The 25,987-nt window shown below is 39.2% G+C and overlaps 1 long non-coding RNA gene across 1 annotated transcript; it reads left to right on the forward strand.

Annotated features, from left to right (window-relative positions):
- Positions 1 to 11,377: 11,377 nt before the first annotated feature.
- Positions 11,378 to 14,673, forward strand: LOC136183155 (uncharacterized). The gene is made up of 3 exons (XR_010668973.1): positions 11,378 to 11,453; positions 11,591 to 11,649; positions 14,428 to 14,673. It is a non-coding gene; the product is annotated as an uncharacterized lncRNA (long non-coding RNA).
- The last annotated feature ends 11,314 nt before the right edge of the window (positions 14,674 to 25,987 follow it).

Below are 25,987 nucleotides of genomic sequence, written 5' to 3' on the forward strand. Positions count from 1 at the left end.
GAAGGAGGACATATTGGCTGCTGTGATATTGACAGAGCACTTCAACATAGCATGTTAGAGTAAGGTCATTTTATGATTTAATTCAGAAATTATCTTACATATTGGACCTTTTTAGGATCTATTTTGTCTAAAAGGGATGGGAAAAAAAACAAAACTATTAAGAATCTGTGAATTTGACAATCTTATGTTGTTATACACAAATAACACAAAACATAAGAGAAATGACTGCATAGACGATGTGGTTTAGCATAGGACTGGGTAGCTCATTTAACATTCTGAGAAAAAAAGCCCTGTTAAATCAACCTTTGAATCTCGGAAGGCAAACTAATCTGAAAAGAAGTGAATGAGTGACGTCAGGCCAGGCTATGAAACAAAAAGGACTAACAGTGGGAGAAGTGCTCCTTGTCAGAGCTGTTATTGTTCCTGAGTGTTGTCCTGATTGAAGCCAGCAAGCCAGAACCATTTGAGGATTGGGTTCTATGGCCACTTCCATTTCATTTCCCAGTATTTGGTTTTGTTTGTCCCAGGCAGAAGGGGAAAATTGTCGCAGCACAAGCTCCTCTCTAGTGCAAAGCAATCTCTTGTTAGAGTGGTAGAAGTCAGAAGTGAAATACCATGGGCTTTCTGTAGGGCTGTTAAAGTATCATTAGACTGGATGGTCAAACATAGGATGACCAAAGGATCAATGTTATTAACATCTCTCAGTGTGCTGCTTGTTACTTTACTTTTCAACATTTACACTTAACCTTCTCACAAACAATCCAAACCATATCTCCACTTTTATTCACCTGGGGCTCTGTTTGCAAACATTCAGAAGGTACACAATAAGCTTTGCTGTGTAATCTTTAGCAAGCATCTTGAGATTAGGAAAGTACAAAAGAGTTTAAGGAGTATGGTTATACTGAAAGTTTCTTTCCAAAGTTCTTTTCAACCCTCTTCAGAGACACAAGAGTCTTCTGGATAATGAAACAACATTATAGGCGTTTTGACCAGAAGAATGAAATATTTCACATTATTTTTTAAGAGAAAGTGTCAAGTCTAGTTCACTAGTTGACCCAAGTGTCGAGGTTTAACACTTTCACAACAATGAGATAAGAAAACTGAAGTTGATTGGAGATGGCGGGAGGGTATAGATTGCATGGCGGCGTTGGGGACAGCTGTAGCACTGCAGGGTGGGTAGCAGGCAGACAGACTGGCTGGGATTCTGACGCACAGGAGACAAACAAGGCATGAGTAAAGTTGCAAACACAAGAAAACACACAAGAGAATATCAACAGAGTTGTGAGCCAGAGAGAGAGAAGCCGCCACACTTGGCTGAGGAGGTGAGAGCTGATAGGCAGGCAGGTAAAGTAGTGAAATGTATAAAAACAAGTGCATGATATTATATCACCAGAATTTCAATTTAACCTTGATGTCAGGTAAATATTATCTTCCTTTCAATTTCCTTTTAATATATTCATTATTTATCTGTTTGTTACTGAGGCTTTTAAAGTCATACCTCCCATAAGATGATGTTTTTTGAAAGTACAATTAGATGTAAAGTTCAAGTAATTCTCGAGATCAGAAATAGTCCCCCCCAAAAAAAAAACAAGGGCAAGAATGATCTCAGATTACAGCAGTAAATAATGCCAAAATGGATGATTTCTGGGAAGCATATTCCTTACTGGGTTTGATTTATTTTGTGTGTATTCTTGGAAAATATAAAAAAGATTGTTAAAAGACCTTGTAGGATTTCAGTAATAATGGTGGTATATAGGCCCAAACCTTATCTTCATATGCTGTCCAAGGCCCCTTTTTTTCCTCTTAAAGGTGTTGTGAGCCACATCTTCTCTCTGGAACCTTCTTGTTCAGCTTTGATTGCCGGCATCTTTACCCTTTTCTGCCAGTCAATCAATCTCAATCTATCTCTCTCTCTCTCTCTCTGTTCTGTAATCTCTCCAGTGGCAGTAAAGATCCCAGAGGCAGACTGCTGGAAACGAGCAGCTCTTGTGCAGTGATAGCCTATTACAAGTCATTTTTCACACACAGTGTCACTGGTTCCCTGCAAGTCTTGCAATTCAGTCACTCTGTGAATGGAGACAGATAATCAACTGAAAATGGCCAAATCTACAGTCTGAGATCAAGTCACACACACACACACACACACACACACACACACACACACACACACACACACACACACACACACACACAGATACACATTGCCTAAATAATGCCTTCACCTTGACTCCACTTCTTACTAAACTTCAGCCTCAAGCTCAAAAAACTCTTATCTTGTTCACACTTACTCTGAGTTTTCTGGTTTGCAGCTTATTGTGTTGCTCACGTTAAACTGAGTAGGGCAATTCAAATCATTGTTGCTGCAAAAATCACTTGAATCATCACTTTTGTGGATTTTCAATATATTTTGTGGTACTTGTTTTGGGGATCTGGATTATCTACCTAAAGTGTGTTTGTTCAGAAGGCACATTTTCTGTATCTGCATAACAATAAACGTAATTTCCTTAAAAGCTTTGCTATTTTAATCTTAGTAACAACCAATTTCACCAAACCTCTCCAAATGCATCCCAAACTATTTCTACATGAACTGATGATGCATCTGTTGTTTGAGGAATGGCCATTTGGGTCTCTCAGTCAGACTTTTGGATGGATTGCAATAAAACTTGGTGTATTTTTGGCTTGATAGATAGATGATAAATCCTAGTGACTTTGGTGATCCACTGACTTTTCATCTGTTGCTATGGGCTACATTTTCTGGGATGAAACTGATAGATTTAAATGAACATCCTATCTCCTCCAACTCATACATAAAATGTTGTATGAAGGCAAATGTTTGAACACACTGGGGGATATTTTGCAAAGAGTGCTGTAATGTAATTATCACATACAATTTAAACTTTAATTTAATTTAGGATAATATAAGCTGAGGAACTGCACATTAACAGCCCTCTCACATTAATCTTTCTTCATCAATTATGCAGTTGTTCCCCAGAGTAAAACAGTAAACACAGCACTCATATATCTCTGCTTCCTTCAGTTCTTCCCTCTCTCTGTCTTCATTTGTCTCCGCATCTCTTTTTATCACCTGAACGCACCTAACATTCTGCTGTTGTTCATTTACACCGCATCCATCCCTCAATACAATCCAGATCCAGTTTATATGTCATTGAATCCTTACAAACAGAGCATTATTTATGAATTTCATTTTTTTGAATTGTGGATTTATAGAGGGTTGTGAGTGTCATAGTACAAAAACATGTCTTCATAATACAATGTTGAGCTTAGCATGATATTAAAGGAGCAATACACCACATTCAACCAGATTTAGTTTGTTCAATTTCAATTCAAGATATTGTTCCAAAATCTTTTTTTTTTTTTTACATGGCTGTGTTTTATACTGTTCTGATTGGTTACTCATAGCATTCCAGTCTTTATATTCTGTAGCTGTATTCTGATTCTGGGTTTACATCATTCAAAGGGCAAGTATTTTTTGTTGGTAGTACTACAGGGGGAGTAGCACTTTGAAACCTGTGCCAGCCTCTCAGGCCCAATTTAACTGAGATGGTCTTGTCTACGGACGACTTCCTGTTTGTGTCACCAGTTGTTTCACCCCTTACCCTTGGTTCACAAAGTGCTACTCTTGTCGACTAGCAACCTCCAGGATCCTGGTAGCTGCCTGGTTTACTAGCTGAGATAACTAACATCATATAACTCAGCTAATCAGTAAATTACATGATTTCAATCAGGAGAGACTATGAAGAAACACATTTTTGGAGATGTTAGGCGAATAATGAGGCAAAGACTTGCAATCGTATTTGTCATCACTTTATCAACATTACGTCAAAACAGGTACCAAACAAACAACAAATCATTCTCCGACAGACAAAGCAACATGTTGTTTGCATGTTTTTCTCTGTGTGTAGGCTGCGCTCACGTTCCAGAAACAGATCCAGTGGGGCAGGGTGAACGCCGTCCGATGGAGCAAAACAGTGGCGCTGTCAGACCGCGGCGCGCACAGAGTATGTGGGGATGGGGGGGGTCAAGCCTAAATTCCACCAGATGCGTGTCTCCACTCCATTACGGCAGCAGAGCTGATTGTTTTTTACATTATTCAATGTTTCTGCTTCCATTGGCTCCGCTACGCTGCGTCTCAGCTCCGTATCAACTCCCACAGTCTGACGCTCTCTGCAGCAGATACGCAAGGGTTCTACATAAAGATCAATGGAACAAAATAAAAACATCCGGTTTATTTTCAGATTAAAACACTCCATTTTGACAATTTAGAACAATAACTTTATGTGTTTTAAATGGGTTTATACAGTTTTATACAACATACAGTACATCGTATCTCACCCTGTCGCGAATGAAAAATATTCTGGGAATTCCTTTTTCTCAGCACTCCGTCTGTATGCGGTTGGGCTGCTCCGTGCTGCACACTGAGAACGCAGCCTGTGGGTGTTGATGGACGAGGGTGCAAGTCCTTGCAAGAAATCCTTTCTCACAAACTGCTGGCTACAATGAAAGTGCCCAGACATGTGGCTGTCGCAGGTGAAATCTGATGGGTTCAGAGATTGGTATGTTAAACCTGCTTTAAAATACGAGCATTTAGTTGAAAATCAGGAGTTAACTTATTCAGAAAGCTTAATAGTTTGTGGTCACAAACTATGGCATTCAATATAGAACAACAGTGGAACAATGTAATGACAGCAGGGATATGCCAACAATAGACACTGGCATGTTATCATTAGCCCCTGGGTCAGCTAGATTCCCACAGGAGAGAACCTGTCTGCCACATTCATTGACGAAAACACTCACAAAGACATATGCAGCATGTTAGATACTTCCCAACTTGTCTGCCCTTTTATTTGATGGAGTTTCAGTGTTATTTCAGGTAAAAACTCTAACCGAGCAAACAGTCATGGAACAGCATGGAAGAGTTAGGACATAATAGGTTTGGAAATATTCCTCCTCTCCTTTTTATTCCTTTGTGCCCGTTATTAAATTCACACCAGCCTTTAATTTTTCACACCACTGAAGGAACTGTCTGTGTGAGCTCAAGTACACCGCTGATGTTTGTACCTTACTCTGAGTGCAGGCGATGGTTCAAAACAGAAAGAAACAGAAATTGAATAAAAAGAACCACAATTCTTAGAAAAGGCAATTTAAGGTCAGTGAATTTGTGTGTTTCAGACTAATGTTTGAATAACAAACATTCAAGTTTGAACTTAGAAAGAAGCAGAAGTCTGACATTTACTGTTGTTACTTTTTTGAACATGGGCGCCAGTTTGTTTAGCAGAAGACTGCTCCTTTAGAGGTTTTGTTGGAAACACTGGAACAGGGTCATTTGGGGTTGAGCATTAGTTGCACTGAGCAGGACCCCTCCCAACAATACCATTGTGTCATTATACTATCGAGGCCGGGGCTTCAATTATCCTAGCTGCATGGAAGCCAACTGTGAGCTAGCAATGTGATATTACGTGTCAGCAATACATTTCAGCAAGCAGCCATGTCGCACCTCATGGAAAAGGAATAACCAGGATTCAGCACTTTTGTATTTTCTCAAGTTTCATTTTGTACACTGGTGATTTGCCCATCCAACTTCCAGGACTAGAAGCCTCCGAATAACAAACGTGCCAAGTGAAGTGTTCTAAAGATAATGAAGTTCATCAGTGTGCATGGACAGGTCTAACAACAGTTTTATATCCTATAATAAAGTTAGGTCACTTACCTTATGTTATTTTAATTAATTCTATATTCAATCTGTAAACTAACTTTTCCTGCAGGTCCAAAACTCTCAGTTTCAAAAATTCATTAGATTAAAATGACATGTCAAAGTCATGTCCTTTAAATATGATGTATGGTTTTAGGATCAGTCTGCTCTCAAGTCAAAAATGGCTGGCACATCATCTGCACACAGAATAGGTCTTTGGTGTATGCACTTCATGCAAGGTGACTGTGTAAAATGATGTTAATTGTACACAGTTTGTCTGTTCATTGTATTGCCTATAAGACAACTTCTTGTTGGACATTAAAGCCACATTTTGAAGAAATACAGTTTAAAATGAAGAACTTGCAAAGACACAAAGAGAAAGTGGGCCACTGTGGATGCTAATTCGTGTGCCAGTGATTCGTACCACTGTAAATTAATAATGTTTATCAGAGGAAAAACCATCAGTGATCTGCCTGAGGGATCCCAGAAAATTAGAGATATAAGGATTCAAAAAACCCACCAATTGCTACTAATAAATTATGACTGTCCCACATAATTTTCAGTGTGTCATCAAGAGGGCATGCATGTTTAATTGAACACTTAAGGACCACGCAGCCAATTGTTTTCATATTGACCAAAAACTTCTGACTTACAGATCAATGTTGATTGATGAGTGGTAAATGATCTAATGTAAAGACAGAATGAGTCAGCTCATAGACAGAAGAAAGGGATGCAAACAATGTAGACACAGAGAAAGCTGGGATAAAATTCTGTCAAATCCAACATTGACTTGGACTAAAAGTGTTAGTGGTCGATCAGATCAGATTGGGGTTGAGAACAGGTCAGATGCTGTTTGGCATCAGTGGAGCAGTGGTTTTGTACAGATTGGATTTTCATTTGTTTCATTGATGTTTAAACATTCAACCATCTCATCTCATAGAGGGTATGTGAGTGAGGGAGAAATACGGAGAGACAAAACTTCTATAGGCCTATATGGAAACACACACACACGCACATTTAGAATTATATTTAACTTAACCCAATGAAATTGTTATTCTATGATAAATGTAATGGTAATGGACTCTCTAGATTCATTTTTCTCAACTGGTCGAGCCTCAGGACCCGCCACCAACTCCTTAGTAAAAAATCGCTACTCAAATTTCTGATATTTTTCAATTAATCTGATTTTATTGAATGAAACATTGTGCAGTTTGGACCTCAAGACTGTACAAAGCGTGATAGAAAAAAAAGAACAGAACGAAAAAATCTTGTTTAAAAAGTGATTCATAGACTTTTTGCCAAAAAATTCTGAAAACAGCTCCGCGACCCACCAGTTGAGAACCACTGCTATAGATGGTAATGGATTAAATAGTATCTTTCATATCTCCTCATACTCAGTCTGTGAAGGGCTAAAGACAGGTGAAGCTGATTTGCACATTTACTTTGCAGACATAAAAGTGGTGGTATCAATAAATCAGTGTAACCATAGGCAATAAATAGAACAATAATATGTTGTATACTTAATATATGTAGTTGGACAACTTAAAATGAGGAAACACAAAACAGGAGTGTATATCTGTCATTTTACTCAGGACAGTCAATACAGTGATGTAGGCACACGGAAAGAGAACATGACAGTATCTCAACAGAAACAGACTTGAACTGTCAGTACACAGCAGCATGCATCCCAGATGTTGAAAAATGAATTTGACCCCAGTGACACTGCTTCCTAAACTTTACACTGTCAATGACCACTTCAGGAATGGTAAGTAGAGAAAAATACATTTTCAATAAAACTATTTTAAACGTTTCACTTGTTGAATGATAACATTTGAAAAACAGTGCATTATTGTAACACATTGAGTCAAATGTAGAAACTCTATGATAAAGTAAAGTGTGGTGTCAATGGAGCTGGATAACAGTCAGTGTCAGTGAAGGTCCTTGCCCTTGCTGATAAGGCTGGCTGCAGTTTGGAAGAAACTGCTCTTGTTGGATGAGAATTTGGTCTTTTTGGACTGCAGCCTTGACCGGAGGGGAGTTTTAAAAAGTTTATGTCTGAGGTGGAAGAGCTCGGTGATAATCTTTCCTGCTTGTCCTCAGGGCCCTGCAGGAGTACAGGTCTCATACAGATGGCAGATTGCAGCCATTCACCTTCGCCTCACAGGGAATGTCACACAGGCTGATGGGGTTTGGCTCTTTCTGAAATTCACATCCACCTCTGCTGTCTTTAGAGCGCTGAAATGCAGGTTGTTTTGTCCACACCGGGTTGTTGGATGCTCAATCTCTCAGCCTTTAGATTAACACCTAAAAGAGAAGAGCCCAGTCAGGGTGGTGTCAATTCCAACATATTTTATCAGAAGAAAACATTGCAAACCAACATTAACATGTACTGTATGTTTTCAAATCTCTAGTAGAATTTAATATAATAAGTTAATATTCATGCCAATACCCTTGACCTGAGAGGTGTATATCGAGAAATAAATGGTGACTGCTAGAGTTTTCTTGTTGCAAATCTGGTTGTCTTTTCACCTGGCTAGCCATGGTGACTCAGACTACGCATCTAAACTTCTCTTCAGGAGGTAATTGTCAGATCTTTTGATTTAAATAGGATGTAAATTGCTTCCCTTTCACTAATGTTTTTTCCAAACGATATGCTTGACAAATTATGTGGATTCTCAGCCAAAGGAATGTGCATTGAACAACTTGTTTAACCTTAGCGTTACATTGGAAAAGCCACAGAACAAAGCCCTGCAGTCACAGCAGCACAAACGTATGCAATGAGCTGCAGGTTTAACAAGCTTTAAGTTGGTGATGAAAAGCACTGGGTCTTTATATATATATATATATATATATATATATATGTGTGTACAGTAAATGCTTGGCACACAATTGAGGTATAATGTCTTATTGAACCTTGGTGTTGACTAGCTCTAAAACTGCATGGCCAACCACTCTAGAATTTTTTTTTTTTTTTTAAGACTGCTGTTGGAAGTTGTTCAATTGTGTGCACACTCAATAAATTCATAGAGAAGCCAAGGCTTGGCACATATCAGAACTGTTATCACAAGCCAAATATCATCTAAATATTAGTGTGAAAAGGGGAACGATGCACCTCCCACCTAGCAAGCAATGACTCAAGGAACACAACCATTTTATAAGCACATAATACAAAGGACACAGAAGTTAACTTGACTAAGGATTAGACATAAACTGAAATAGGATTTTCACACCATGAATGCATCTCTGAGCTTTCTGTCGGGATCTATGTTATGTTATCAGAATACCAGCAACCCAAATCACTGTGGGGGATGTCTCGCACCTTTATCTCCTGCTTCACCAGTTTCTCGGAGAAGGAAAGGTTATCCTTCCCAGCACTTGTAATTGGACTGTATATACAATCTCTTTTTTTCTATTGACTCTGCAGTTAAATTCATCATCACCTCTATGCCTATTTTGCTTTGATTGTTTATTTTTGGAGGATAAATTGAGAATGTGTGCTCTAATATATCAATGAGAATTTGAAAAACTGTTGGGTTGACTGCTTCAACTGGTGGGTCGGCTGCTTCATCAGCCATGTTACCAAGAATCACACTTTAGTGTTATCACGTCACCTTTTTATTCATTACTTCCTCACAGCTAACTGGAATAGCATTTCATCAGCAGCCATGGAACACAACAACCAACCTCCCGCTGTTTCATCTTAACGTAAAACAGGTCGCAAAACATAACGCATCACAACAGGAAGTCACGTCATGAATAACAAAATAAGATCTCAACATGTACACTGTTCTTCAAGTGCATACAAAATAAACGTTGTATAAAACATATACATATGAACACTGTAAGTCAAACTATACATCACATCATGTATATTTATGTGAATGAGAACATAAAAGTCAAATCAAATGCTACCAGTTAAAACGTCTTTTCTGAACGAACAGGGAAATGATGTAAAGCTTGCTACAAACCAAAAGAAATAAAGCAACGATTTTGCAATCAGGTGGTGGATTTAAAGAAACTTTTCTCACCTGACATTTGTAAAAAAAAAAAAAAAGAATTCAAGGTAAGCAAGCCTTCCGTCTTATCTGATACCAAGCTGATCCGAAGCAGTTTCATTTTTTTTTTCACCACGTCGGTCTGTTTCATGTCTGCAGCAGCAGCAGCGTTTGGCCTTTGATATGATCCTTAGATGTCAGCTCTGTGAAGGGGAAATGCTGGCTGAAGTCTGCAGCCTGTAAATCATATCCTTAAAGAGTAGCTGTCAGCTGGCGTCATGAACTGCATGCACACTCTATGTTTATGTATATATTTGTGTGCATGTCACTGTCAGCAGTCGGTGCAACATGGTTCATTCTGTTATCGCAGCAAATCAATCTCTTAAACTAGATTGACTTTAAAGATTGATGTGTCAGTTGTGAAGTCCATTACAGCTCAGTAACACTAACACAAACCAAAAACTCCTTTCCCACATGCACTGCAATGCTGAATATTTCCCTACATGTCCATGCATTTATTAACACAAACAGCCAAATGTGTCTTTGAGCTGACTTGTCCATGCCAGCCCTTGAACTAAAAGTCGCTGGGAAATTGTTGAGAGGGGAGCTACTAGTCTGGAACATTCAAGAGGTGAGTGGGCAGGTCGGATGTGGTTCACACTGGGCAGACTTTTGCTGCCCTTCACTCTTTATTTCTTGTCTGTATGTCGTCCATTTATGTAGATCTTTTATTTAAATTAACCAAGAAATCATTACGTAACAGTCATCCTCCTCTTTCTCAGCCTCCTGCATGCTCTACTCACCTCTTTATCCTCATGTGTCATTCCACTCCCTTAATAGAACCTTATAGAGGGCATGTTATTCAGCATGGGTTAATGATATTGCTAAGCTCATAAATAGTTTCACGTGTCATCCTACAAAAACATAATTTTACTCAGGCACACAGTGAGCAAATCCATAGCTGCTCACGTTTTATTCTGATAGCATACAGTAGGCTACATTTGACCAAACTAATATAAACTGTGCTCTACATAAGGACCTTTATTATGCTTTACTGTAGAGACGCCACTGTGATCCCAAGAAATTTGAGCGAGCTGGTAAGTAGTGCAGTTTTGGTGAGTCAGGCTCATTTTAAAAGCAGGTTTGTCAAAAGTTCTAATGTGATTATGGTGCTGACTATTATCTGAGCTGGCGTTAGCTCCATCCTTGAAGCAGGGAAGTCAGTCTGCATGTTCAAATCTCATTCTCATCATTTCTTGACTCAAAAACAAATATAGGTCTATTGCTGTAATTTGTAACCCTTCTTTTCTACAGCCCAGATAAAGATGTCCAAGTTTAAAGAATACAGAGGAAGACGAATGAATCACCTAATTAGAAACGTTAAAATAAAAATGTATTCAAAGAGTTTCTTTGAATGCTTGATGTTTAATAATATTATTAGCTAGGCCTAGGGGGATTACTTGAATTAATCTAATATCAACTTTCCTAACTTTCTTTTTCGATGATCTTTCCGAGGATCAATTTTGACAAGTGACAGTAGGAGAAGCACAGGTGTGACTAATAAAATTAACGATGGTCGAATTCAACAATGGCCCATGATTGCCTAACTGTCAGGCCTTAAGCAGAACAGGCACATCGTTAACATTATTAATAACACCTGCGTTTACTGCTAAGACAAGTTAATATGTCTGCTGGGGAAAAGGGCCGGTTTGGCACACTGTTGCTGATAACTTGGAGTATACTGCCAAGTAATGCATTACTTTTTGTTGTTGCCAAATTACTGTACATCCTGTTCGATGAAGTATTAGAGGCTGATGTCCTGCCTCAATTATTGCACATATTCATCAATGTCTATGTCTTGATCTTTTTTTGCGGCAATATTAAGAAAAAGGACATGACAGATACTTGGGTTCCCTAAAGAGCAATGCAGTGATTTCTTTCAAAGTAAGTTTTCTCTTTCTTTTTTATTTGGTGGTGGGGTTGAAAAGTTTCTATTAAACTGCCTGACTATATTTCCCCCTGCAGCAGACTGAAATCTCTGACTGCACTGAATCATGTATCTGAATCATGTACTGAATCAGTGCTTCCTGAATGGCAGCATGTCATGGCTTTCCTTTCTAAATTGAAAGTCACAGGTGGCCCACTGACTATCAATGGCCATTAAACCTCTCAATTAAAAGGCTTTGAATGCTTACGCAAGTGTTTTCAGCAGTGTACATTGAGAGTAGATTTAGTGCAAAAAGACCTTTTTCACTGCAGATATTTTGACCTGTCATTCCAGGAGAAGCACTGTGTGGAACTGCAGTAATATCATTAATAATGATACTTTTCAATGTAATTATCCCAGTATAAGTGCCATGAAAGTGACCCATTATACGACATGCCAAGCCTGGAACTTAAATAAAAGAAACCGGATCACACTATGTGAAATATACCTGTGCTTTTCCTTACATGACAAGAAGAACTTCTGCAGTTTTCAAAGGTATTTTACCAAAGCTGATCCAAATGATGATGGTTCATATTTTCTGGCACTTAAAGATACGCTTTAAGGAGAGAGTGAGAAAGCAGTGCATCAAGAGCTTTCTACAGTCCTGAATGGAAAAAAGTTCCTAACAAAGGTCAGATTCACATTTATTATTTGGGCAGCAGTAGGGCAGACTGTATGTGATTTCGGTTAGGGACTTGAGGGTCGCTGGTTCAAGTCCCTGTGTGGACCAAACATGGAAGTTGGTCTGGTGGCTGAAGAGGCGCCAGCTCATCTTCTGAGTATTGCTGAGGGGCCCTTGGGCAAGACACTGAACCCCAAAACCCCCCCTGCATTGAGAGCTAAATATCTAACATCCTTTACTTTTGCATCATTTTACTTTTCCCTTCAACAACATTTTATGTGGAGTTTGTCTGGAGTGCACACACACACACACACACACACACACACACACACTCATGAAAACAGTCATACAGAGAGAAGACAGCAGGTCATGTCATAGTCAGAGGACAAATTGGAGAAGAGCAGCTGCTTGTGTTATGAGCTTTTTGTCCGTTTCAAAGATAACATTTGGGATTAGCACATAGGCTGAGCAAAGTGTGAGCATAAATATGTTGGTGTGTATGAGACTGAAAGGATACATGTAGCATTTTTGATAGATGTTGTTGCCATGCTGTTCATGCTGCAACTTTAGTGTATTGGTTGTAGCTGCTTTTCCCTTTCTACGTTGGAAAATTGTCACATGTTATTTTGTTCAGTATTTTACATTAGTAACATTTGGCAGTATTAAGGATTTAATTACACTGCAATCAAAAGCAATACAATTTGGGACAGCAGTAGGAGGTGTATCTTTCAAATATGCATCAGTGACAACAGAATTAAGTCATAAATCAGACTCTGACAAGGGCAGCTGCTACGGTGCCAGAGGGCAGAGAGAAATAATCAAACTGTACCAAAAAGAAACACACAGCAGATGAGAAAGAGGGGACAACATGAGGCGTGTGGTTTTATATATGTTGTCATGGTTTAACACTTCAGTAACAATAGCAGAGTTTGTGACATCCTCTGCCTCTGTCATAATTCTCCTGTCTTACAACAGCAGCTGTTTGTTCAACATCGAACATGCTTGGAAACATTTTCTGTCTCTCTCTGCCCAATCTCTAGAGCATCTATCAGATCTCAGACTTATTAGATGTCAAACCCTTTGTGCTAAATCATCACTGCTACTTTTGTTTTCTGTGGTTTTTGAAAATGCAATCTGAAAATGCAGACTGTACTTTATTCCAGGTGATTAATTCGACTATTGCGATTATTATGTTGGGCTAGGCTCAGGATTTGCTGACTGATTGACTCCCTGTGGGCTCTAGTGATTACAGTTATTCCAGTGTTTGCTCACTCTATCATACTGGAGGTCATGCTCTGCACAGTTTCTCATAGCAAGACCGACACAAATGGCTAAATAAATGGTACCTAGATGCGGACAGAAAAGAATGAGATGTTTTACTCAGTGGTTGGACAATGGCCAAAACAACAATTAATGTTGATCAGGCTGAGTGCATCAAACTCAAACAGTTTTAAATACTTTGATTTAAAGTGATGTATCATCAATGCAAAAAAGACTGCTTTAATTGTTATTATGAGTAAGATGAGGAAAGGAAAAATGATTGAATCTCTGCAAGTTTACCTCAGAGTTTTTGGATGCTCCATAAGATGCTGCATTTTCTTCCAATCTTAGTATTTGTCAAAATGTAAAGTTCGTGTCTGGTATATGTTAGATATGTTGAAGCAGGAAATTAGATTTTTTTTTTCTTTTGTTCTGGAAAAATTACCATGCAGTTAGAAGAAGCATTTTCCGTTTCCAGTTCAATCAGGAGAGACTTAATTAAGAGTGAACAATTATTAATTTAAGAGTTTATCAGACTTGGGGCGCGGTCACACTGGCCATCCGTACGGTGCCCAAGCACACTTCTGTCATGGCTCTCTCACTCTGGCTCCCTCCTGATTGAGGTTCATTCCTTTCACCTGATCTCACCTGCACACCAGCTCTCCATCGCCTCATCAACTCAGCAGTATATATACCCCGACTCTCCATCCACTCATCGCCAGATCGTTGTTTCAACTGCTGCGGTTGACCATGGCTCCGGCTAAATTAAGATTTAGAAAAGAACCTTTGGGATTAATCTTTTTGTGCTTGTTTTGCTAATTTGAGTCTCACCCTGTTTTTCCCTTTGCTTCAGGATCACCACTCACCCACCTGCCTTCCTGCTCAGCCATCTGCCTCAACCTGCTCTCCGGACTCAGAACTGCTCAGCCACGCTCACTTTGGTCTGGTCAGCCTTCGTCCCCTTCACTCTGCTAACCCCCGGAATCTTCAACCCATCTTCATCTCCATTTGCCATAATAAACCTCATTACCAATCAACCCCTCTGTTTAAGTGTCCTGCATCTGGATCCTAAATTCACTGGTCGTAACGGCTTAAACCCTGAAGTCCAGTTCGTTTGGCCAGTGTGACCGCTCCGTGCCGTGCCCAGGCATGGTACACTTCCTTGGCTCTGGCACACTTTCGAGAGGTGTGCTTCGGCGTGGTACACTTCATGCATGGGCACAAGCATGCGGGTACACAATGCTGACAGCCTTCATTATGGAGAAATCCAGAGTTTCATGGCTGTATATGACTCAATGTAAGCCACAAAGTGGCTGTCATGTTCTCCGATGTGCAGGCCCGGACTCGGCGGCTCGTCTCTTTTATTTTTTAATTTATTTATGGCTGTATCGGATTAAAATAGCTGCAAAGTCAGTAAAGTTGCTGTCATGCTCTCTGTGTTGTTCTCCGATGTGCGGCCGCGGACTCGACTGCTCCGCCCTTTTTTTTTTTTTTCTCTCTCGTCGTCCTGTTTGTCAACTGAGCACGCTTCATAATAACATAAAGCATGCACGTGTTGTATTAAGATGTTATGTACAAGAGCACCACAGCACCTCCCTCCCCCAGAATCTAGACAGTGGTGGTGATAGAAGAATGCAGGATGTGATGAGGAGTGGGCTTCCAAGGCTGTCTCTTAACGCTGCTGAGCTGGAATGGAGGTGACTTGGGCGTAGGAGGGTCACAGCATTCGCACTGAAATGACAAACTGACTGCAGATGAAAGAGAACAGATTTTTTAAAAATTTGACAGCAGCAGGATGATTGGTTGAGAAAAGGTTGTGGCAGAGTCGGGTTGGTTAATTACTTGAAGAGTAAATGTCCCATAATCAGCTGATCACCAGAGCAGGAAGGCGGTGGGAGTATACAGTAGTGGCTAAGTTGAATCAAGAATGAATGTGAGAGAATATAAACAGTCTTCCTGCTTGAACTTAGGCTGAGCATATGTCCTGCTCAAAACACTAAAGGTGTCCTGGACCCGTCTTTACTTAGGAAATATTCAAAAACAACTCAAATTGGTTTCAGTTTGTTTTAAAACCAAACCCTAAAGATGTGCTCATACTAACATAACATGACATTGGTCTTGCATCGCTTCAAATGACTGCAGATTTCATTGTGTATTTTAAAACCCACATCAAGCTCAAGCTAACTGCTTGATGAACATGCTACAAAAACTGTACATTTCAGTGAGACAATCGTCATTTTCACACTCTGACATTCCATTTACATGACACAAACTCGCCCATTGTGAAGCTGCGCATGATGATGTTGCGTGCCTTTTGTAAGAGCAGTGAGAAGCTGCACTGCATCCACCCCCTCAGGTGCGTTAGATATGCTTTCACATTGTATGTTAGTGTGTGAGCATCAGTATAATGGCAGTGGATTTGAAGAAGAATACCACTGCCATCACTCCTTCAGTGATTCATGGACAGACTGTGGAGATGCTGAGGCAGTACAAACATTTCCAGACTGCTTTGGACGACGAGCTGACCTTCGAGCCTCTGGTTGATTCTGTCTGTAGAAAAGCTAATCCAAGAATGTATTTTCATCAGAGGCTGCGTCATTTTAATGCTTAATGATAATGTTTTTATGAAAATGTTTTATTGAATCTGTTCTTACATCCTTTTTTTATCTAATTGTATGGGTCAGCAAGTTTATAAAAAAACTGAAACAGGTTGCTGGGCACCGTCAAAATGTGCTGCAAAATTGCAGCCACTAGTCTTAATGACTTGACTGACGTTATTCAAACTCAGAACCCCTTAAAATGGCCCAGTCTGTCCTTGATGAACCCAAACACCCACTTTTTAAAGAGTTCAAACAGACTTAAAAACTATTTTGTTGCAACTGCCATTAGCCTTAGAAACAACCCAATGTGATTTTTATGTACGATATTTATTCATTGTCACTGCCATTTTTAATCATTTAAGTGTAGTTGTTTTCTTTCTGATGTATCCTTTTTTTTTTTCCTTTCACAGTTTTTGTGATGGTTTGTGTGGTACTCCTGGCTGTAAAGCAAATTGCCCTTATGGGATAATAAAGAAAAACTTGATCTTTAATAGAAACACATATGTAGTGACCTGCCAAATCAAAGCCTATCACCTACCTGTTCGATTCATCCCTCACCTATGGATGAATTGATACATTACAGGACCAGCAGTGTGTGAATAGCTGTGTCACTTTGAAATTAATTAATTCAGTTTGCTGTGAAAAACCTTATACGCCTGCACAGAGCTTTAACCTCCTCCCCCCTAACACATTTGTGGATGAACCTTGGCATCATCAGTAACCATAAGTGCACGACCTCACTCAAGGTCTTGGATGAAATTGAAGCAACAGCTCTTGTGGAAGGCCTTCCCACACAGCTGAAGTCAGATTAAGCAGCATATGCACGCCCATTGTAATAGAACATGATTCAATCAATCACCTGATTTGCTGTGCAAAGGCACCAATCATGTGTTTTATACCTTCTTGGAAAATGTTGGTCTTCTTTATCCCTCTTCACCTGCCTCCACATGTATTATAATCACTACCGTGAAGAAACAGGATAGCAGAAAAACAGGATGAATTGATGGATTTAATCAATAGTCTTCTTCAATGTCCTCAGCATTATATCCTGCCCATGGAGCAGATGCTACTCCAGTTGCCTCTGGGTCCAGACAGAGCCGGGGGAATGTGGCTCTACACAAACACCATTAAATCCTCCTTCAGTTCTTGTCTCATCTCCCCATCCCTGCCTTCCTTTCCTTCCCCCTCTTCATTCTACCACGCTCCTCCTTCCGATCCTTTCCAGTCCAGGTGGTGGATTGTGGAATCATATCCTCATTACTGGTCTGTCTGTACGCCGCCTTGCAGCATCCAATCCACACAAGTGATCATTTCTCACAAAGCGCTGTGGGAGGTAAAGAAGGAAGAGTAAGAAGTGGGGCTGGAGGCTTAATGTGCTCAATGTATCTCACATCTGTGGCTGTCACAGTCGCTCTGAAACAGAAGGGGAGGAATAATCTGCATGCCACTTCCACAAAGCTGGGCAACAAACAAATTGCAGCGCGTAACAAATTACAGAAGCCATTTGGTGACATTATTTGTGTGACAAAGCATGTTAGCGCAACAGAATGGGAGACTTAAAATGATTTAAAGCGGCACGTTGCATAATACCAAATTACCTTGACACACCAACCTCTAGCTTGCTCCATAGGTGGAAATTAAAAAGAAAAGGAAGGACAGAGAAAGCAACATGTGGCCACACAGCATTGGTCAGTCACATTAGATGAACCAGTGACAGAAAATCTACCTGAACTGCTTTTATTCTACTCACAAGGCCGGGAGGTGATTCTAGGATTCAGGGCTCAAGATTTAAATGTTTGCCAGTTCATTTAAGTAAAAGCAGGTCCTCTGCTTACCATGAACTCAACAGACCAATTATCTCCCGATCAATACTCTGAGCAGGTACCTCATTGCAGCTCATATATAATCAATTTGCCAGAGAGCATTACAACTGAACCTCGTTGCTGTTACACTCTGGTACAAAGCAAGCTTTCTACGCCTGTCACAGGGAGTGGAACCAAAGTGGTAAATGAATTCTTCACTGAATATTCCCAGCAGCAGCTGTGTCGAGACACCATATGCTAGCTGCTTTGTACAAATGATGTCACAGAGTGTGTGTGCGAGACAATAAATCATTGTTCATGAGGTTAAAGTGGAACTCTAAACAGAATTTATCTTTCTCACCTCTTGTAGGTTTGAAAGCTGGTAGTTTGAAGAACGCTCAATAGAAGGTGACAGCACATGAGGATAGAAAAAGTCTTTTACAATATTTCATGAGTTTTCAAGGTGGGAAGACATTTTTATAACATCCAAAGTTACTGTACATGTCAAAACCACTTCAATGTCAGCCTGTGAGTTCATAAAATAGTTCTGATCACAATTCCATATACCTTCAGCCATCTATTTTACTGTACCTCCTTCTCACTCTATCTGCAGGGTGACTAGTGACAGAGCAGTTCCATTTCTCAAGCAATATTGCATTTTCATATCCTTACTTATTGGATATGGACTGTAAGGAAGGATAACCAGAAACTCACGAATAATCAAAATACATGGTCAGGCTGAGAATTGAAGAATGATAAAATCTGGTGACTAACAGTCCTGAACTATTATCACTTCTATTTTTCAAACTTTTCCACACACTACTGCATGAAATTGCTAATTCATATTCTGGATGATTTCCAAAGTTTACAGCCAGTTGGTTTTGATGTCATTGATGTCAATAACCCTGTTCTTAAACTCTTAAGAAAAATTCTGTTGAAGTTATTGATGGTGATATCTCCAAAGTTGCCTCTAGTGCGTTGATGTAAAATATACCATGGACATAATGATTATAATAATATTGCATTTTATATTCTCCATGTTTCTCCGTCCAATTGAGGTAATTAACCCCAGCTCAAAACACTCCTTTAATCACAGAAACAATTGCTGATGTATAGCTATTGGAAAAAGCATCTGTCTGTTAATTCTCACCACCGGTCATAAAAGTTCAACAGAATAAAACTGAAAGACTGATATAATCTCAGTGGTGTATTTCAGTATTTAAAATCTGCTGCAGTACTGCCGTCCAACTCTCTCTCCGTCGGACTCTGTTCAGCTTCCATTCTTTTTAACTCCAACTAGTTTAAAGAATGAGATCTCTGCTGCACACTGACCGTAGTTCAGTCAACACTCCCAAACTGTCCAAGTTATCATTAGAGCAGTGATACACAATCAGACCTTGTCTTCTAAAAGAAACAATACATTTCCCATCCATATGAATCCGCTATCTGTCTCTATTCATCTGCTGCTCTATTTATCTGTTGTCTCTTTGTGCTGCTCTTCTCCGTTTGCTTTTCTGCCTCTGTTTATTTCTCATTTCCCTTTGCCTCTTTCTACATTTCCAAATTCTCCAACTGGAAGCATTCATGCAAATGGAAATCAATAATATAGCATAGCTGTACGATAATTACTCAGCTCCAAATAGCTTGGGATTTCATAAAAAGAAGCAAGTTTTTGGTTTATTTTAAATTGCTAATTTGAAAGTTCTTTGGTTGTCTTTGAGGTCACAAATACTTCTTGTGGTATATTTGTTGGACCTGCAGATCAGGGAGAAAAATGCCAAGTGCAGGCTTCCTCAAAGCATCTATACATCCTGATGCAGTGGTCAGGATAAAATGGGCTTTGCTCAGCACCAATTGCATCCTGTTTAGAGCTGCTGTCTCACAGCATTTCAAGTCTTTAAGGGAAAGGGCATAGAAAAAGGTTAATATAGTCAGGGGAATGTTCTGCTGATTATTAAAATTGTTATGTTGTTGTGAAGAAGTCGCAAAAGGTAACGTTATTTCCCCTCTTTTATTTTTGTTGTTGTGAAGAAATGTGTGAGCTTATTTGTCCAAAAAGGGAAAAACATATCCTATCATTTAATATAATGTGAACATTTAGTTAGAATTGTGTATTTTTGTTGGTAATTATTCTTCACCAATTAGCCATTCTCTGGAAAAGCAGCCCCCTACAGCTACGCTTCTAACCAGGTCTGGTTGCTGGTAGACTCAGCCTTGATGATTAGTCACCCTTGCCTGCGTTTGAGGATCATTTTCTCCCTGTGTGCATGCAATTATGCCTCATTTGGAGACAGAAACTAAAGCCCCGATGGCAGTGATAGCAGGCTGATTAAGAACTGGATATATCTTCGGTGAGATTTAATCAATGCATTGATCAGTTGCTCATACTGAGCACCTGAGATAAAGAGCCTAAAGGAGCCAGCTCAAAGCATTTAATCCACACCGCCCTACAAACACAATCCAAGTGGATTAGCGGGGTTTCATTAGGAAAGCCATTAATATTTATAAATTAATTTCACACATTGTTTAACCGGAGATGGTGAAAGGTGTTGTCTCTTTGTGAAATAATCACAAGAGCCCAGGAGGTTCATTAAGCATCAGACTAATCCCGAGTAAATCCACCTGCCTCCCAACAACTCTCTACCAGAAAATGTCAGACTCCTAAATAACGGTGACACCTGGGGCGCCAAAACAGTTGTCCTTGTCGTTTCATGTTGCGCTGCCACTCACAGAAGCAGGCTGGGTTACAATATGGGTATAACAGCCAGAAAAGACAACTAGACAAATGCTTGTTCCTGCAGGCCAATCAGAATGTTTTATACGTCTGTGTGCCAGAGGACAGGGGGATCTTTGATGTGTGTCATCCACCTTTCCATGTCATTCCTGTGAACATGACATATCATACATCATCAAACACACTTAGAGGAAATCATTTCCAACTTGGAACAGATATCCAATTTGACTCAAGGATGAAATTGTTACATTTTGCAGGTCTAAAGTTAAAGGTCAGAACCACTATGACCTCGCTTGCCTACGCTTTAACAAAAAGCTCACCAACACCCAGAGGGAATTACATTTCAGTTGGCACAAATGTCCACTTGAAGGTCAAGTTTTTTCCTGCATAACTCAGGAATTTATGCACAATTATGATACAAACAAGTGTATTATTAATAATAATAATGATAATAATATTTTTATATAAAAGCATCAAAGATTCACATCAATGTGACACCATAATGTCTTTGCAAGCTCCCCAAAAACAAACCTAAACATTTGTAACACTCCCCCCTTTGAATTGCAGCAGTCTAGGTACATAATCTACGTTTCAAATACATCTTGCTCTGAATTTTCTTTTTGCTTTTTATAGGAACTTTAGTGTAATTAGTTATTTGGTGCTTTGGAAATAGGTGTAACACCATGAATGACACTTCAGTCCACAAATGGCTCTCCTGTGACGTTTGGTCCTGGATTAGTAGATTAGAAGAAGAATCTGTATTATCTGTAAATCTTCATGTATTATGTATGTTATTAACCATATCTGTCTTGGAGCTCCTGAGCTCTCTTGTCTCATAGGTTCCTCTGGATCGTTGGTGACGGCCTGCTGCTGTTGAACCCCTCTCCTGACTCCAACTGCTACAACTATAATATCAGCCTTACATCTATTATTAATATTATAAAAAATAATTGAATCTTAGAGCTCAACTTCAACCTCTATAAAAACATACTTAGTTGTTGCTGCTGATACTTTTACCACTATTACTAACATTGTACTTATAAATATATCATATTTGTTGTTGTTGTTGCTGCTGCTCTGTTTGTCCCTATCCTTCTTCCTGCATCTTCCTCGATCCCATTTTTCAAGCCCAGTTCAGTTTCGGCAGACGGCTATTCTTGTTTTGCTGGAGGTTTCTGCCTCTTAAAAGATTCTTCCTTGCCACTTAAACTTAGCTAAATGTTACTTAGTGCTCATAATGGATTCATGTTGGGTGTTTGTAGATAATATTATAATGAGTAAGGTCTTTAAACTGCTTTTTGTAAAGTGTCTTCAGATAACATTTGTTATGAATTAGCGCTATACAAATGAAGATTGATTGATTGATTGATTGAGTGAGGAATGGCAAAGAGAAAGCTGAAAAACAAATACTCATGTAATAAAAGTCATGTCCAGGTTTGATTATATTCTATTGTATCAACCAAGAAATGTATCAACGAGTGAACACTTAAATCAGGTAAGCAAAGAACAAAAGGATTATAAAAAGGCTTATTTATAACCGATGACAGTCAGTGTATGCTGGGTTGTCAGGGTGGTTTTGAACATCCAGAATTGTGTTTGTATTTGTCTAGGTAATATCACCAACAATGCTGAAACAAGAGATAGTATTGCCAAATACTTTTTTTGGCATGACTATACATCCTTCACTGTGTTGTCAACAGTGAATTCTGACACGTTGTATAATACATGACAAGAAATGACAAACCTAATGCTGAGGGTTTGCATTTTTCAGTAGCGCTGCCATGTGTGGAAGGATCCGAAAAGGTTACAGATTTCACTGCTGAGACTTGGAGGATTTAAATTTATCCCCTCAGAGGCAAATCTATCTAATATGACAGTTTAATCCGCTTAGAGACATTTAAACTGCGATCAAAGAAAGAAAGGACTTCAGCATTCAAAGTTTTCATGTGTTTTTGCCAATATGTAGCTCTTTAACTCTTACAGAAAGCAGAACTCCACCAGCAGGTGGTTTCGTCCTTATCTACTTAAGTACTTGATAGTAGCTTTGTGTTTGAGTTTAATTTGATTAATAAGCACAAAATATATTGTTTATGAAATGCTGTGAGAAGCATTAAGTTTAATATTTTACAATCTTTGAAATGATTGAATACATTTTCTCTAGATAAACAATCTTATAGCCTGGGAACAGATGGCCTAGTGTTTAGGTTGCGTCCCATTTAGGGAGTCCTTCAAGTGGGTTGCCGGGGTTCAACTCCAACCTTTCCCTCATTTCATTCCTCACTCTCTCCCTGATTTCCTACTCTATCAAGGCACACTATCAAAAAACACCCCCAAACCAACACTATTTTCGTTTATAGTGTAAAAATTGAAGAACTTTACAAACATGATATTGTGATCAGGACTTTGGGCTGAATCACCTGGCACATGAAGACTCATTTCAAAGGCTTTTTGATAGTGTTGGGAAAAGCTACAAGCAACAATGCCTGCAGCTCTGACTGTAGAGATTTACCAGGGCTGTATATTTAGATTTTCTTTTTAAATTAGGACTCTACATTGTACACATTCTATGAACTGCAGCTTTCTTAACCCACTTTTAAAAATTGGATATGAAATAATCTCTACCTTATCTTCTATCTCTGATGCGGAACATTTGTAACTCTCAAACTTTCAAAGGCAGAAATTAAGTCTGGGAATTACTTTTAAGCACATTTAGGTCATGGAGCAACCTGCATAATAGCAGCACCTGTTGTTGTAAAATGAAAACACTTGGGCTGCCTGAGGCTGAGTTTAATGAATCAACAGGAGGGTTATAAACACAGGACTGAATATAAAAGTAATTCTCTTCATCCCATGATTCAAACACTTCACAGACCTTTGTTGCAATGAGATAAGGTGAGTAATTAAATTCATCACATTCCTTTCCTGCATCTCTATCCTCCTTGGGATGTTTTATCTGAAAGGAGGATAAATGAAAAACAGGTGGATACAAGATGACAGAATTGCAAGGATTCTTACAAGCTCCTAATCCGGTGTCAGTTCACAGTCACAGGATGGTATATATCTATGCTTTACAACAAATATTGCTATCGTTTGACCTGAACTGACCACCAGGAAAGAGGAAAGCTGCTTTAACCCCCCTCCAGGCAAGACTCTGATTACAGTCTTTCGCTCACTTTTTTTATTCTCTTGACTGGCTACACCCGCAAGCAACGCCAGGCACAAGTGTTACTTGCATACAAAGGAGAAGACCTTTTTGCTTTGAATCATAAGGGCATGTTAACCTGTTTTCAGTCTTGTGGATGTTAGATCCATCTCAGAAAATAATGCCTAAAAAACAATATTTCCTTATACAAATTACTCTGTGTTGGTTGTGCAGTAATGATTAAACAAAACCATTACCAGCACACCTTTTATTTAATCAGCTAAGCCTTTATTTGACCTGCTGCCAATTAATTATGTAACTCCCTTTATTGAGTAATGTCCATTCAACCAATAGACCCATTAAATCTGTCTTTTACACACAACAAAGTTCACAAACTTTAAAAGACAAGTAACATCAAGCATTTCACACAGTAATCAACAAAAATGCCAAAACAACACCAGTGTTCTAAGTCTGCAGTGCCCTATGGGTTTCTTGTTAACTTTAGATAACTAGAAGATTACATAGGCCCTGAATACACACACAAGACCAGACAGGAGCTATAGATATGTATTTAAGGAGAGATGTCAGAGTGAGGGTGCTGCACAGTGACTGGTGCCCCAAGCAGTTGGGGTTTTGGTGCCTTGCTCAAGGGCACCCAAGGGCAGTGCTCAGAAAGTAAGCTGGCACCTTTCATGAAACCAGTCCCAATTTCAAACTTGGTCCTCACCTGGACTTTAACAGGTGATCATCGGCGTCCCAACTGACTTAGTTACCGGTGCCCAACATACGTAAGTACAAATGCTCATGAGTTTTCTTCATTAGTCTTCATCTGAGTCAGACAGGCTGTGTGACGACATTTCATGGATGCAAACACTTAAGACTCACACTTCATTTGCAAAAGCACGACACATGCCAGCATACATAATTAATGAATGGAGCTCTTTGTTGGCTTTACTCAGACTCCGAGGAACACAACAGAATGATACACTATTTCAGAAGACTTTCATCCAAACGGTATTGGTTATCCTCTCAGAAGGCACATTAATGTCAGACACTTCTTAGCATAGCTTGGGAAAACATTTGAGAATTTCAAGAAAACTGAATTCCCATTGTCTTGATGTGGGTTCCTGTATGCATGTCACCATGGGCATCCAGGGGAGGGCTATGCTTTTCCCTATGCTTGCTTATACTTGAAGAAGTCACCTGGCAGGAGGATTCGTATCAAGTCAGATATATGATTTTGAAGTAAGCATTCCCCCACTAAATAAGAACTACACCTTAGAAAACTTTAATGCAGACACATTTTGTAAGTGTCAATAACAGAGGAATGCCACCTAATCAGTTGTTTAATTTAACATGGACTAGTTTGAGTTAAAAAGCTGATTCCTTTCCCTTTGAACTCATCCCTTTGTACTTTATTCTACATAAATATTTTAACTGGACCACAATATAATTTGAAACTCGGTTTATTTTTTTCAGGAGAAAGACGGACAGAGCTGTGAAAAGCTATCTTTAATCTTACATTTAAGGGCATTGAATTGCCATCGAAATGCCAAGGGTCCAGGAGGGAGATGGAGTTCATGAATTGTTCATGTATTCCCTAATGTCAGACATTCTCCCTGTTGGGGAGATTTGATCTTCACTGTCCAAAAAAAAGTCTGTGATTAATTCCTTAGCATTGCAGACTGCCCGCTGTAACATGAACCAATGGGTTGAAGCAATGCAGCTTTAAATAATTTTTCCAGGCAAAATGCATTGATTACCAAAAATAACCGTGTTACAGAATGTTTTACCCCATACATTTATATAATATGCTCAATTACCAAAAATGCTGGTATATTGTATTCTTTTGAGTGTCAATATGGAAATCTGAATCACAATTAGGCTCACCAAATAAACAGACAGAGGTGAAAAAGTTCAATAGCCGCAAAATTAATAGCCAATGACTCCATAATACTTAATGCCTACTATGACAAGTTAACTCAATATGTTTGTAAGAATGGTAGCTATCCATCTAGGTTTGTTGCCAAACAAACCAAAAGGTTATTGTTGTTGCAGACAATACAGAAGTGAATCAAATGGAACAAGATAGTGATCAAGTTTGAGACTTTATTGGAACTATCACTCATCACCCA

This window comes from Labrus bergylta, chromosome 17 (assembly GCF_963930695.1).
Source record: "Labrus bergylta chromosome 17, fLabBer1.1, whole genome shotgun sequence".
In the NCBI taxonomy this organism is placed as follows: domain Eukaryota; kingdom Metazoa; phylum Chordata; class Actinopteri; order Labriformes; family Labridae; genus Labrus; species Labrus bergylta.